Here is a 15,352-nt window from a genome sequence, read left to right on the forward strand (position 1 = left end):
GAAGAAGGGGGGGAGGAAAAAAGAAGGGGGCAGGAAACAAGGAGCAGAGGGTATGGAAATATCAAAGAGAAAAACAGGAAGGCAGAACTGTTTTTTCATTTTTTCAGGAAGAACGGCTCTTGCGCAAGAGGCGAGTTGTGCGCAAAAAGGCACTGTATAGGTGGCGCCTTTTTGCACAAAAGCCTTTTGTGCAAAAACGGCTCCTAATTATTTATGTAAATGAAATGCAGCAATATGCTAATCTGCACTTCATTTGCATAGGCTTTTGTGGAAGAAGGAAGCTGCGTAGACATAGCCTGAGTCAGAGTGAGCTACCGAGAGTTCATTCAGTCTAATTCCAGGGACTCCCATGCTCCTCAGCCTGCCAGGCCAACATGTAGCACAGAGCGTGGGGCAGTTCTGAAGAGAGGGACACCACAGAAATGATAACATGGGAGTATTAATGCCAGGCTGAATCTAACTCATCTTGTCTAGACTCTCAGCCTCATGCTTAGTGTGTCTGATCAAATTAGAACTGTAAATAATGTGGCAGAAAAATAGATTATTTAAAATAATGTTTGTGAAACAGCAGAGGCCCAACCCTCCCTTGTAGTAGGGCAGCTCTGTACCACTCCACCAGTACAAGTAACCTAAAAGCCACAATAGCTAACCAAGGAAGGTCCCCCTCATAGCAGCTCCTAGCACCTGCCCCTCATTACCTGCAGCCAAACCAAGGGGCTGACATAGACAAAAGGGGGCATTGCTGGAACATCCCTGTGTCCAGTGATTCCCAACTGCCACAATGGTCACTTGGCATCATCAGCAGCCACAGTCACTGAAGTAGCTTTCAGCCAATATATGCTGGAGATCTAGCTGAGCGTACTGCCAGCCCAGGATCCAGGAGGAGCTAAGGTAGCTTAAAGCCCCTGTATTTTAGGTCTGAATGGTCTTTTGTTCCTCCCTATACACTACCGACACACAGTTATCACAGAATCATAGAAAAACCCAGAGGTAGAAAAGTCCCATTGGATAATCTAGAACCTTCCTCTGCCAGAACAGATTATTCTCCATAGCACATTCTCCTGCATTTTGCCCAACCTAGTTTTGAACGTCTTCTGAGGTTTGGTTTCCACCACTTCACTTGGAAGACCATCACATAGCCAAAGCAGATTTTATTGTGAGGGAAGGGGGAATTTCCCCTGATTTACAGACCCTGGGCTTGTCTCCACTTGAAAGTTTTGCCACTTTAACAATAGAGTTGAGCAGCCACATCCATATAAAATGCTTACATTGGTATAGCTTATGCTGATCTGGGAAGTGGAATGCTCTACTGATTTAAATTGCCTTCATACAACTAATAACTGCATCCACATGAGGCCTTATAGCAGTATTTTCAGTAAAAGCATCACACTCCAACCAACACAGTTATAAAGTTAAAACATTGAAGTACACAGAGTGGACCTAATGTTCCTAGAGTGAAGTAACTTCACTTCTCTGAAATTTCCCTTCCACTTTTAAGCTCCATGGGTCATTCTAAATCTATGAGCCTAATTTTATAATCTTTACCAAGGGAGATGTCCCATTGCAAATCAACCTGTGTGCAATCTGAGGAAGGATTGTCTTGTCAGGGCTTTTCTCCTCATCACTCCCTGCTAATCTGTTCTTCCTGCTCAGGTCATGCTGAACTCTTCCAGTCAGGCCTTTGTAACTGCTCTGTTTCTGTCTGAGCTAATCTCTGAACATATCCAGTCTTCCCTCCTGCCTTCCAGACTCTTGCCACAGCATTTGTACTGGTGTCAGCCAGAGGAGTGATTTTTAACTGATATCGTGGGTACATGTAACTCCTTAACTGATGTAGTTATACTGAGCCAAGCCTTAATGTGAACAGTTATGCCAGCATAAAGGTGCCTTATACTGGGGGTGCATCTAGACTGGCAAGATTTTGCACAAAAGCAGCCACTTTTGCGCAAAAACTTGCCAGCTGGCTACACTGGCCACTTGAATTTGCGCAAGAGCACTGACGTTCTAATGGAAGAATTCAGTGCTTCTTGCGCAAATACTTTGACGCTCCTGCTCAGGGATAAGCCCTCTTGCACAAGAATACTTGCGCAAGAGGGTCAGTGTAGACAGGCCCTTTAATTTTTTGCGCAAGAAAACCCGATGGCTAAAATGGCCATCGGAGATTTCTTGCGCAAAAGCATCCGTGCCCAGTATAGACGCGCTTTTGTGCAAAAGCATTTTTTTGCGCAAAGCATCCGTGCCAATCTAGATGCTCTTTTGCAGAAATACTTTTAACGGAAAAACTTTTCTGTTAAAAGTATTTCTGCAAAATCATGCCAGTCTAGTCACAGCCGAATAGCTTATTCCCTTGTTATATAAGAATACCAATAAAGTTAACATAGCATAACTTTTGTATGTAACTGAGGCTTCTCTCTCACCTTCTCTTTACCACTCAGCAACACCCATAAGCTTGGTGCCCATTGTATTCTCCTTGAGTAAGCCTGAATGAGGGACAGGTTTATTCAAGCTTTGTCAGCTCCTCCTTATACCCAACTGAATCTCAGGATAAATAAGGCGGCACACCTTTCACCTCTCTTTTCAAATCTCTGTTCAGGTTAAACTCCTCACTGGTTCTCAAACGTTAGCAACCCAAGGATCCCCATTTTCATTTAACATTTGTTCACTGCTCCCCAGCAGGCAAGAAGCACTGGGAGGGAGGGGGAAGGGTTGATCAGTGGGGCTGGCAGACAGTGACATCCTGCCCCCTCCCTCCCAGCACCTCCTGCACTCCATGGAACAGCTGTTCCCCAGCATGCAGGAAGCACTGGAGCTAATCAGCAGGGCCAACAGACCCCCTGGTGTACTCATGTGTGTTGAGAAACACTGAATGAGATTATCAAGTTTTGTCCTCTGATACCTTGTGGTTTGGTTTTAGTTTTGGTTTTGACTCCCTAAATACTGGTTGTATTCAAGACTGGCCCTAGGGTTAGAGCATTCGAGTAACCATCTGGGACACCATGGTCTAGGGAGGCACTGTGCAGTAGCCCAGAGGTGTGTGCTGCTGGCATAGTCATAAATTGCTCCTGTCTGACAGGGCAGTGCCACAGGGGTGGGCACCTGGATTTCTCCCTACTTCCTCCCAGTGGAGGAACATGGGAGTGGGGGCAAGCAGTGATGAACAGATATTGTTGCCCCCTGCCACCACCACTGTTCCTCTGCATCTTCCTAAGGAGCTGGGGGTGGGAAGGTACTTCCTGCATCCAAATCACTTTCCCACCTGGGCTGGGTTGTGAATTGAGCCTGCTGCTCTCCTTATGCAGCCCAGGTGGAGAAAGTGACCTGGATGCAGGGATCCCAGACATCACACCTAGCTTCCCACTCACAGCCCCCTAGGGAAGCTGGGAGGAGAGGGAGTGAGAAGCAATGGCCATGCTTACCTCTCCTTAGGAATAGCACAGACTACGTAGACTCCAAACAAACAAAAAAATATTTTGCATTTATTTGTGTAAAGCCAAAACTGGGTTAGAAAAAAATACACATGTGCACTCATCTATACTACATTCATTTTCCTCATGCTCCAGCTAAGTTTCCCTACATGGATGCAAGATGGGTTTGCAGGACTAGGGGCAAAGAGGGCACAGTGTAGTGGTTAGGACTGCAGAGGGAACACAGTGCAGCGGTTAGCAGGGGAAGGGAAGTGGGGAGCTTGGAGAGCCCATGGGACTGGGGCAATGCGGAGATGCCATGCCCACAAGGAGGATGGTCAAGGCACCAAAATACAAATTCACCCAGGAGGCCATTTTCCCTGAGGCTGGCCCTGGTTGTATGCAGTCAGGAATTTAGGAGAGTGAAGGCATAGTGACAGGCAGAAATAAGCCAAAGGGGACTAAGCCCAGCCCAGTTAGACAGACTCCTGCTAGCTCCGCTCCAACTCGCCTGCTAAAGGTAGCCATGCAGATGTTCCGGCTCAGCAGGAGACTGGACTCTCAAGCCGAAAAGCTCATTCCTAGCTGCAGCATAGACAAACCCTCTTCTTCCTTCCCAAAAGCTTGATCTGGGTGCTGTGTCTGACTGCACAATTATGAATGAGCCTGGAGGTGAATTAGAAAGAAAAGACAACAAATGACTTCAGAGCAAATGATGAACTGATTGAGTTTCACTGGAATTGCATGAGTAAGAGGGAGGGTTCCGGTTTTGGTTTTTTTCCTGATCTCTCAGAAACTGCATCCCCTCAACCTCATCAGCAGAACACTGAGTTTCCAGGCTCAAATGCCCCAAACAAATTCTTACTGGCTTCTTCACATACAGGAAGACCCAGAGGGCAGTGCACACTGCCTTTCTGGAAGCAGCTGGCTTTTAGAAATTGACCCGTTCAGTCAGAGTATTGACAACCCCAAGCATTCAAAAAGCACTAGGAGACAGGCTCCCACAAATAAAATTTATTTTTAAAATATCATATTTTTAGGCATAAGCTTCAGGTTGTTTTTATTTGCCTTTTGGTCTCTAAACCATTAGAGCACACTCAGGTTTGTATTTTCAGGCAGCTTTTCTCCACAACTGGAAGGGCTGGAAATATAGATTTTATTATTATTGTTGTTAATGGAAAGCTAAGATTCTCACCTAATGATTTCAGGAACTGAGGCTTTCATAAAGAAAACAACATTGCAAGATTCACAATAAAAGCCACACGATCTGGCAAGAGTTCTCATATGACTCACTGATTTCATGATCAGACACACCACTATCATACACCTGTGTTTTATGATGCGACAATTTCTCAGGACCAGATAAGCAGCCAAATGACATTGTAGACAGAGTGGCCATGCTTACTTCCCAATAGGACTAACACAGCCTCATCTCCAAAAAGACGCTTTACCCTAAAACAAAAGCAAAGCCTAAACTAATAACAATAACTGTGTGTGTTGATCTATACTGCATTCGTTTTCCTCACAAACAGCAGCAACTACAAAGATTCATAGAGGATAGCATGTTTCTGAAGAAAGCAGTGATTATAGTGATAAGATATGAGGGCTTCTTTTAATGAAATTGCAAAGTATATGCATCTCCTAAAGTTACCTAAGCAGTTTGGGTCACATGGTCAATACATAACCTTCATTTTTCATATATTGCTTTGCACATAGAAATACTAATGCATGCAGCTTTTTACACTATCCATTCTGCATTGAGATGATAGACTTCACACATTCATACTAACCTTGTGTCTATGCATAAAGAGCATATGGGTTTACACGTTTACACATTTGCATGAACAGATGGATGCATTAGTGATAAAAAGAAACAAAGTGAGCTGCTTTCTGTGTGTTTAAATACCCACTTTTCACACAGATGCAAAGATCTGTGTGAAACCCCCTTTGAAAATTTGACCCTCCATTAAAAAAAATCACACTTTAAAATCCTTATTTGTCCTCAAATTCACTTATGACAGATGCTCCTATCTGCGGTTTGGCATGGCCAACAAAGCAGAAAGTACAGCTATGATTAAGGGCATGTCTGCATTACTTGCCAGATCGATGGGCAGCAAATGATCCAACTGTGATAGATCTATCACAACACAATCAATCGATTGTTGAGCACTCTCCTGTTGACTCTGGCACTTCCCCAGAATGAGGAGTGTAGGCAGAGTCAATGGGAGAGCATCTGCCATTGACTGACCACAGTGAGTCAGCAGATCTAAGCACGTCAACTTTAGCTATGTTATTCACATAGCTGAAATGGCTTAACTTAGATCGATGGCCTGCACTAGTGTAGACCAAGCCCAAGACTTTATCAAAGAAGAGTAGTGGCAATGCTGTGTTCTCCTGTTTTCCTGTGAGTCTTGTGTCATGGGCAAGATGTTGCTAAGACTCAGCAGAAAATCTTGCAGCCGTGCTTTGACAGAAAGGGTTGGCTCTGAAAAGCAGCTACTGAACCATATCCCTGAAATGTCTATTCAGAATAGCATCAGCTTTGGTTCTATGGCTTTCATCTGCCTCTTAGGGGGCAAGAATCAGGTAGGTGTGGCAAACAGATTGGAAGCAGAAAAACGAATGGGCCAAAAAGGAGCGACTGGTGCCATATGGGATCAACTAGGCTCAAAGTGATGAGATACCGGCTTATCAATTATACAAAGGAGCAGCTATTTCATGCAGATCCTCCTTATGCACCCATTCCCTGTGCCCCCTCAGAGGCCCCCCATTCCCTGTGCATGTGTGCACTGGAGAGCTCTTACATGACTCTCTGCCTACACAGGGTGCCATATTGCTCTGCTGAATAATAATGGGTAGTTAGTGCTCATTAAGTGCTTGGGAGATTAAATACATAGATACAAGTGTTAGAGATTGCAATTGTTATCAACATATTATACTATTGCAAAGGGGTAAGGAAGAGTTGTTTCTCCATATCTATAAGTGGGGAAAGCCGTTCATTTGCAAGAGAAATGGGTGCTTGCTGCTTTCTGAGAGTGAATAAATGTGCCACAACATGTGCTAAATCATCTGGGGAACTGAATTAAGCTTTTACCAAGCTGATTGCCCTCAGCTCCCTCTGCCTTCAACAGAAGCCCAAAAAGCTCACAGAGGGGAATCTACTCATCTGAAAAACAAATTAACACAAATAGAAAAAGACCAATATTTCGGCACCAAACCTTAGGATCCCTACTCTGATTTCACTCGGCCCTTACCAGAGAACTTCAGTAGTGGATTCTGCTTGAATAATAATGAAAACAAAGGCAGCACATACCAGCCTTTAAGCTAGCTTAACCAGCTAATACAACGCAGAATCCTTCAATGCTATCAGGCTGCCTTGGGAAATCTGATCCCAGGTCCTCAGCCCAAGGAGTGTGGCCAGGGTAAAGAACTCAGGGAACAACTAAGGGTATGTCTACACTACAACACTATTTCAGGATACTGGAGTATCCCGAAATAGCTATCCTGCATCTTCACAGCAAGTCCATTATTTCGAAATTTAATGGGCTCGCTCTTCCAACGTCCCTGTAAACCTCATTCCATGAGGAGTAAGGGACATTTCAGAATAGCGGATTATTTTGAAATAAGTTTGAAATGAGATATGCAATTTGCATAACTCAAATTGCATATCTTATTTCGACCTATGGTGCAGTGTAGACGCACCCTAAGTGCCCCTGCACTCTCTCGATTCCAGCATAGACAACAGAAAGAGTCTGTGACAGCAGGAAATACCAGTCCAACTCTGTAGGCTGCTGCTGCTCTGATTGTATCAACGCCCAGCTGGCTTAAAGTCTGCTTTGCTCCCCACCTCAACTGTGTTGAACTTTGACCTTGATTGGTCACAGTTATGTCCTCAAATCACTTCAGAAGTGGATCCAAAGCGTAAAGTATTTAACTCACTTCAGTGTATCCCTCAGCACTAATAACACAACTAGTTCTTACTTATGCAAAACTCCCTGAAATGTATTGGGATGTTTCCCAAAGAAAGAACTGGTTTATAAACTATTGCCTCCTCTGCATTTGCTTGTTCTGCAGCAGGCAGCAGCCCCGAACTCACAGGGGCTGTGTGCTCATCATTCCACATATATGGGGTGGCTAGGGCAGAGGGTAGGCTGGGCATAGCATGATAATATGCTCATGGAACAGAGTAAGTTCTAGCCTGCTCCACAGTGTCTGCTCCACTCTAGCTTGTCTCTTGGAATAGCTGCCACTTGGGGTAGCTCTGGCACCAGGGCTTTTGCAGGGACTGATGAGCAGATGGTCTTTGCCTTTCCCCAGAATCCAGGATGGAGACATGTTGTCTATTAAGCATTGATTTAAAGCCTGAGTCTCTCTCACGTCCTTCCAGAAAGATGTACACTTGGAAGGCTGTTCCCTACCGAAACAAATGAAATATAGAATTACCATGGAATGGATTTAAATAAAACTGTATGGCTTAAATCAAACAGCTAAACATTCTCTCCTGAGATGTACAGAGTTGTAATGATTACATATTCCCATAGCAATGCAGCACTCTGCAACAGGTGAAGCGCACCCACCAAATCTGATTAAGAAAAGTGCTAATGTGTCTGAAACTCCCCTTGATTTCAGTGGGATTTTTGGTACCCAGCCCTTCTATTGAAATCAAGCCATTCACATTCATAATAGCTTTCCTGCTCCCAAGAAATCACAATCTAAGGGCCTGATTCAAAACTCATTGGAATCAATAACACTGGAATGACAATTATGACCATATACTATTGCTCAGTGGAGCAATAAAGAATCAATATGGATTATCTTGTGGCTTCAGTCCTTTATAGGAGAGGCAAGTGTTCAAGAATTTTTATGAAAGAGATGTGAAAGAAAGAGAGCCTGGAAAATGTTAATCAGTTGTTCTAAGTGTATTCAGCAGCACAGAAGAAGGCATGATGGTGGTAGTGGGTGGAAGAAACAAAGAGAGTGTCAGGAAAGAAGCTTGTGTTGAGTGTAAGGAGAGGGAAGTGGTGTCAGTGGTGGGAAAAGATGCAGAGAAGTTCATTAAATTAAACTGCAAACTGTAAATTGTGTCCCCAAGCAAGACATACACCTGTCAGATCGAGCAAATAAAGACAACCTTTTCTCATAAAAAAATAATAAATAGCTTCTATACAGTGACGCAGAATTGCAGTTTAAATCATCACATATGGAAATTGCAGCTATTCCAGTAAAGTTGGCCTTCAGTTTTATAAAGATAACTTCTTCAAACCCAGTACATAGTATGATATTGGACGTGGCACTTGGCAGCGTTGGGGGTGGACATGTGTAATTAAGGACAATGAGTGCATTATGTGATCTTGCACACATTTCTCAAGACTCGGTGAGACTATTCAAGTGCATAATGTTCAGCATGTGATAAGTGTTGATCTAATTGCAATTTTCAGTAGAATGTAACTGACAGACAAAATATTCATACAAAGCAAATGCAGAAGTTATTCAATATCCTTCCTCTTTTCTCTGTCCATAAGGACACCAGAAAATTAGGCAAGTATCAGAGGGGTAGACTTCTCATTGTTTATGCAGAAAATTAGGCTGACCCAGAGCTCATTAGAACGATTACTAATAATTTATTGGACAAAGTCTTATTTTTTAATTGTAATAAATATTAGCCATTTGTTTTTGCAATATTTTATCAACTCTAGAAACAAAGAATCATTGTCAAAGAATTTATTCAAAGATTTTTCTTTCCCATTGATTGTCAGAGAAATTATTTGCAAATGCATGCTTTCATCCAGCCCTAGACTAAACACTTTCGACTCAACTTCGTTTTCAGCATCATGTTTCAGTGTATAGTTCTATTTTTCCCTCGGCAAAGCGATCTAGGAGTTTGGCAGCACTCAGATTCCTACCGACCATGCTTGATAAAGATAAAAGTTTTTAAAAGTTGAAATGATAAAAGATTATGATTCCCAGGCCAGATTCATTAAAGTCATTGACTTTAACAGCACCTGATTTGAGCCCTATGGACTGGTATTAACAATTTTGAAGGATTATTTAGTAAACTTTTGTAATGCAAAAAGCTATAACTGACCACTACTGCATATTATAATTGCTAAAGGATGGTCTTTACCATGGAGGTAGAAAGAGGTCAATTCTTAATCCTGTGCCTAGGCAGCAGCAGATTTTTCCCTGTGGTGCTCAAAGGCAGCTAGTTACAAAATACATGTGTGCTGTATGACAGAGTTGCCCATATTGTACGTGTGTTAATGTCTGAGTGTCTTGATTCTTGGATGATTAATTGCTCTGCTTCAGAGCGGAGCTGGAACAGGTGTTTACATTATACTTTCCCTGAGCCAGCTCTACCGCTGATGTAATTCAGTTTAGTGATCTGAGGATCTGGCCCCATTTTTTTTAAAGAAAAATGAAAAGCAAAAGAGAGAATAAATAAAAGAAACTAAACCACAAGTCTCTGTGCTGATTTAACCATGCAGTTCCCTAGCTGTAGGGAAGTTAGAAGGGCATGTAATCTGTGGGTCTCCTCTGCAGTGAAATAGCCACACCAAGGACTCAGTAAGATTCAGGTCCCCATTGTACTAAGCACAGTAACATATAGAATCAGATGCAATTAGCAATTCCAAGCTAAAAAGACATAATACACAAGAAGACTTGGTAAATGTTGGGAGCCACTGGAGTGGTGGAAAGTGTTCATTCAGCACATGGATGAAGTGCAAACTCAGCTCTGGGAGGGAAGCATGTGAAGTACAGACAAAGTACTAGCAATTATCAGAGGAACCTCCTCCTCCAAGCCTGCCTTCTTTTAGTGAACTCTCCTGTGTAGAAGGATAATTGCAGATAGAATTATGTAGATGGCAAGATTATTAGGTTTAATCCTAGATCCTTCTCGCCTTCTTTGCAAACTCATTTGGCAAGCTCAGGTCAGGGCCCAGTGCAACAAGCCTACTTAGAAGGCCTTCTCCATAGCACTGTTAGTATTCTGTTTCTCCTGAACCCAAGTGTTAGACTTCAAGCTTAAACATAAACAACTAGGTCAGAAGGAGGAACTGATGTAAGAAACTATGTGACCAATGCCTCTCTTTTCATGGCCCCTTACATCTTACACAAATCTTTGCATCTGAAAACAATGAGGAGGTGGCTGAGGCCTCTAAAATGATACTTTAGGATATATGCAAAGAACAACCTATTTTCAAAACATTCAAAGCTCTAGACATTAGGCATGTGTAAATTAAGTGGAGTGAACTGTGCATATTTTATACACACATGTTTTTCAAAAGTGACTAGAGGTTGAATCTCTCTAGTTCAGCACCCTCGAGACCTGACTGGTGCCAAACCAGAAAATTTGCTGTACCATGGAAGGTCAATATTGCCTAGCAGCCTTACCAACACTTCCACTACTTATTGGGCTCTTAGAAAACATTTAGTATTACATTAGAGCTAAATAACAGCACAGAACACATAGGGTTTGTCTAGACTATAGAGAATCATAGAATCATAGAACCATAGAGCTGGAAGACACCTCAGAAGGTCATAAAGTCCAGCCCCCTGCTCTAGGCAGGACCAATCCCAACTAAATCAACCCGGCCAGGGCTTTGTCAAGCTGAGACTTAAACACCTCTAGGGATGGAGACTCCACTACTTCCCTAGGTAACCCATTACAGTGCTTTACTACCCTCCTAGTGAAATAGTTTTTCCTAATATCCAACCTGGACCTCTCCCACCACAACTTGAGACCATTGCTCCCTGTTCTGCCATCTGTCACTACTGTACTGAGAACAGCCTCTCTCCATCCTCTTTGGAACCTCCCTTCAGGAAGTTGAAGGCTGCTATCAAAGGGGTTTTTTTTTTTTTAAAGGGACCTTTTTTCGGAAAAACCTCACCTGCGTCTAGACTGCCGTTGCATTCTTTCAAAATTAAATCGAAAGAATGTGGGGGGGGGAGTTGACAGTGGTAAACCAACTTTTACGAGGAAGATCACCTTTTTTCAAAAGAGCTCTTTCAAAAAAAGGCATTCTTGACCGCGAACAGTGCTTTTTCAAAATAGAGCATCCAGATTGCCTGGGTGCTCTCTTTCGAAAAAGTGACTTGGCGCTGTCTAGACAATCTATTTTGAAAGAGGCTTGTAGTCTAGATGTACCCTGAGAGCCAAGACTCGTGTCTGTAAACAAATTTTATGGGACCGTGGGAAACTTGGCCACACCCATGATAAGTGGGCATCCATCTAACTAAAATCATGCCAGATCATGGATGTTGCCAGACCAGAGAGTGTTGGATTAGAGCGGTTCAACCTGTTGTGATTTCTGAGTCATGGGGTGCCTAACTCAAAGCCCCTGAAAATGAACTAATTTTCAAACAGTGCTGAGTGAGCCTCTCAGCACAATACCCAAATTTAAGGTTCTCAGGTTAGGCACTCAAACTCACTAGTCAGTTTTGAATAAAATAATCATTTACATAAACAAACACAAAAATCACCACCACAGGCAGTTCATGCGACTTAATTGAGACATGCCTAGTCAGGAAATTTACCTTATTAGAATATCTGAATTGAAGATCAATATTGCTCACTAGCAATTACTACATCTTGATGGGAATGGTAATTCCACTTAATTGGGATCTGTCTGTGTGATTTAGTGGTTCTTAATAACTGCTTGGGTTTTACTGTGTCTCAATCTCAGATGGCCTTGTCTGTCTGCTCCTCTTGAAACATTTTCAGCTCTTCCTTAGTAATGACACAGGCAAAACTGAAGAGTTCTCTCTAAGGCTGTGTCTAGACTACAGGGTTTTTTTGAAAAAAGCAGCCTTTTTTCGAAAAAACTTCACCTGCGTCTAGACTACAGCCACATTCTTTCTAAATTGAATTGAAAGAACGTGGCTTTTCTTTTGACGGTGGTACTCCTCATTTCACGAGGAATAACGCCTTTTTTCGAAAGTGCTCTTTCGAAAAAAGGCGCTATGTAATGCAAACTGTGCTTTTTTGAATGACAGCATCCAGACTGCCTGGGTGCTCTCTTTTGAAAAAGCAGCTTGCTTTTTTGAAAGTACTGATTGTAGTCTAGATGCTCTTTTTCGAAAGAGGCTTGCAGTCTAGATGTAGCCTAAGTGCTAAAGCTTGTCTCTCTCACCAACAGAAGTTGATCCAATAAAAGATATTACTTCACCATCAGCACCACCCTTTGTCTTATCAAGAGTGCACCATAGCTCAAAATAAGATATACCATTTGAGCTACACAAATTGCATATCTTATTTTGATGCTATTTTGAAATGGCTTATTTCATCATTTGGCGTTGTTTCAAATTTCAAATCAGTGTCAAATTTCGAAATGAAGTGCTATTCTGAAATTTCCCTTATTCTTCATAGAATGAGTTTATAGGGACATCAGAATAGTGAGCCCAAATAATGGGCTTGCTGTGAAGACGCGGGATAGCTATTTCGGGATACTCTGGTAGATGTACCCTAACAGGCAGAACTGGCCATTGGTAAGTGTGCAAACAGTACACTGCCTCACTGAGACTGTAGCAACAGATTGATTCTCTATCCCTGTGCATATGATCCACCTACTACGTCTGTGGGCCTGTACCATATGTCAGGAATTCACTATGACCAACCAGAAAGCTTCACTAATACTGAAATGGTGGTTTTTATTAACAATTTTGTTTAATTAGGGGAAAAAAGCCATGCACCATGATGTCTCAGTTTAGCAATTTTTATGTGTAATTGATGGCATTAAAAGCCATAAAATTTACCAGAATAAATATGTATTTTCCATCCACCCACAGATACATCACACACCCATAAGTGTAAAATTTGTTTTCAAATGTATGCATTAGCTGAGATGCAGAATCTACTTTAAGGGCTACCAGCTAAAACACATACAAATATTTACCTTTAAAAAGCCGTCAGGTTTTTCATGTTTCAATAAATGAAAAATCTGTGTTTGCAGTTACAAAATGAAAAGTTTCCAAGTCAATAATCTAATTATTATAATTAATTTTGCAGCCTCGTCCTCTGTCCAGAGCAATAGAGGTAAGGCAAGTGCCTTCTCACCTTACTTGTACCTAAAGATAAAATTTCTTCCCCTACCACAGCCGGGCAACCATTCTTGGAAGGTGTAAGCGGAATGATAAATCAACACATCCATCAACTACTAGCTGAAAAAAATAAAAGAGCTAATGTGTGCCAAGGATAAAGAATCACAGCAAGAGGCACTCTCCTCTAAGACTGACCGAAAAGATCAGTGAGAAACAAGAGAACAGCAATATCTCTAAAGCTTCTCTCTCTGCTTCAGTGCAAAGCTTCTGTCTAGAACCAGCCTGCTTGACTCCCTGCTACAGATATAAAGAATTAGTACACATATCCTTAAAGGTGCAGCTAGAGGAGAATTGGAAAAAGTGGAAAGAAAGGGGCAAAACAGTGGGAAGGGGATAAGGACTTCTTCTTACCTTAACTGTTAACATGTTTAGGGTCTAAGCGTCCAGCTAGCCCTATAATTAATCCTAGGCTAGCATAATTACAGCTGCTACTCTGATCCTCCAGCAGAAAGTTCCATGAACTAATTATACTTTGCACTTTAAAATCCTCATATCTCTGGCTACGTCTAGACTGGCATGATTTTCCGCAAATGCTTTTAACGGAAAAGAACGTCTAGATTGGCACGGACGCTTTTCTGCAAAAGCACTTTTTGTGGAAAAGCGTCCGTGCTAATCTAGACGCGCTTTTGCACAAAAAAGCCCCGACCGCTATTTTTGCGATCGGGGCTTTTTTGCCCAAAACAAATCTGAGCTGTCTACACTGGCCCTTTTGCACAAAAGGACTTTTGCCCGAACAGGAGCAGCATAGTATTTCCGCAAGAAGTACTGATTTCTTACATGAGATCGTCAGTGTTCTTGCGGAAATTCAAGCGGCCAGTGTAGACAGCTGGCAAGTTTTTCTGCAAAAGCAGCTGCTTTTGCGGAAAAACTTACCAGTCTAGACACAGCCTCTGTGTTTGAGCCTTCCTATTTACCACTTCCCATAAAACAGGAACAAAAGGATGCTGAATTAAAAGGTACCAATCAACTTTCTCAATACCATTCATTATTTTTAAATTCTTCTATCTTATCTTACAGTTTCCTTTGCAAATAAGTCTTAGCACAGCTAGCCATTTTTCTATGTATAGACGTCTATATGTGTATAAGTTCTATGTTTTCTTGCATTGAAATACCTCTGCCAAACAGCCATTTGTGTTTCTGTGTAACTATGTGTAGGCATGAATATCTGCATGAATCAATGTATGTGCATAAATGTTATACACACATTTTCCAGCACTGAGATGTAATGTGTTTAAAGTGTGTGGGTGTGTATAAATGCTTCCCTATATGTAAATGTATGCGTTAACACCCCCTGTAGTTGCCAGAGGAATTTCGCTTTTCATTAGTTATCCATAGCCTGTTATTTGGAGGTTCGGTGTTTGGTAACTAGGAAATAAAGGGGAGGGGGGTTAAAAGGCAGAAGTTCATTTTCCTGGAAAATGGCACTTTTCCTTTGCAACTTTCATTGGCAAATCTGGCCAGCCAGTGAAAGTGTTCCTTGGCATTGCCTAGAACAGTGTTTCTCAAACTGCTCCACGGAGCCCCAGGGCTCCACGAAACATCTCCAGGGGCTCCACAGGTTTGACAAACTGGAAACATCAATAGGTACAACACATACAATCAGTGGATCGCTGGGGCTCCGCATACATTTTTACGCATGTAAAGGGCTCCGGAGCCCAAAAAGTTTGAGAACCGCTGGCCTAGAAAATAATGGCTTTTCTAAAGTGGTATTGCTTTCCTATTATAGTCATTTCTAATAATTACAGTTGTTTCAAGAAGTCTGTGCCTTTTGGCTAAAATTCAAGGTCAGAAAGGGAGAGAGAGAGAGAGAGACTGGCCTAAGAAATTTTCCCCCTCTTTTTGGGCGGGGA

This window comes from Pelodiscus sinensis, chromosome 2, assembly GCF_049634645.1.
Source record: "Pelodiscus sinensis isolate JC-2024 chromosome 2, ASM4963464v1, whole genome shotgun sequence".
In the NCBI taxonomy this organism is placed as follows: domain Eukaryota; kingdom Metazoa; phylum Chordata; order Testudines; family Trionychidae; genus Pelodiscus; species Pelodiscus sinensis.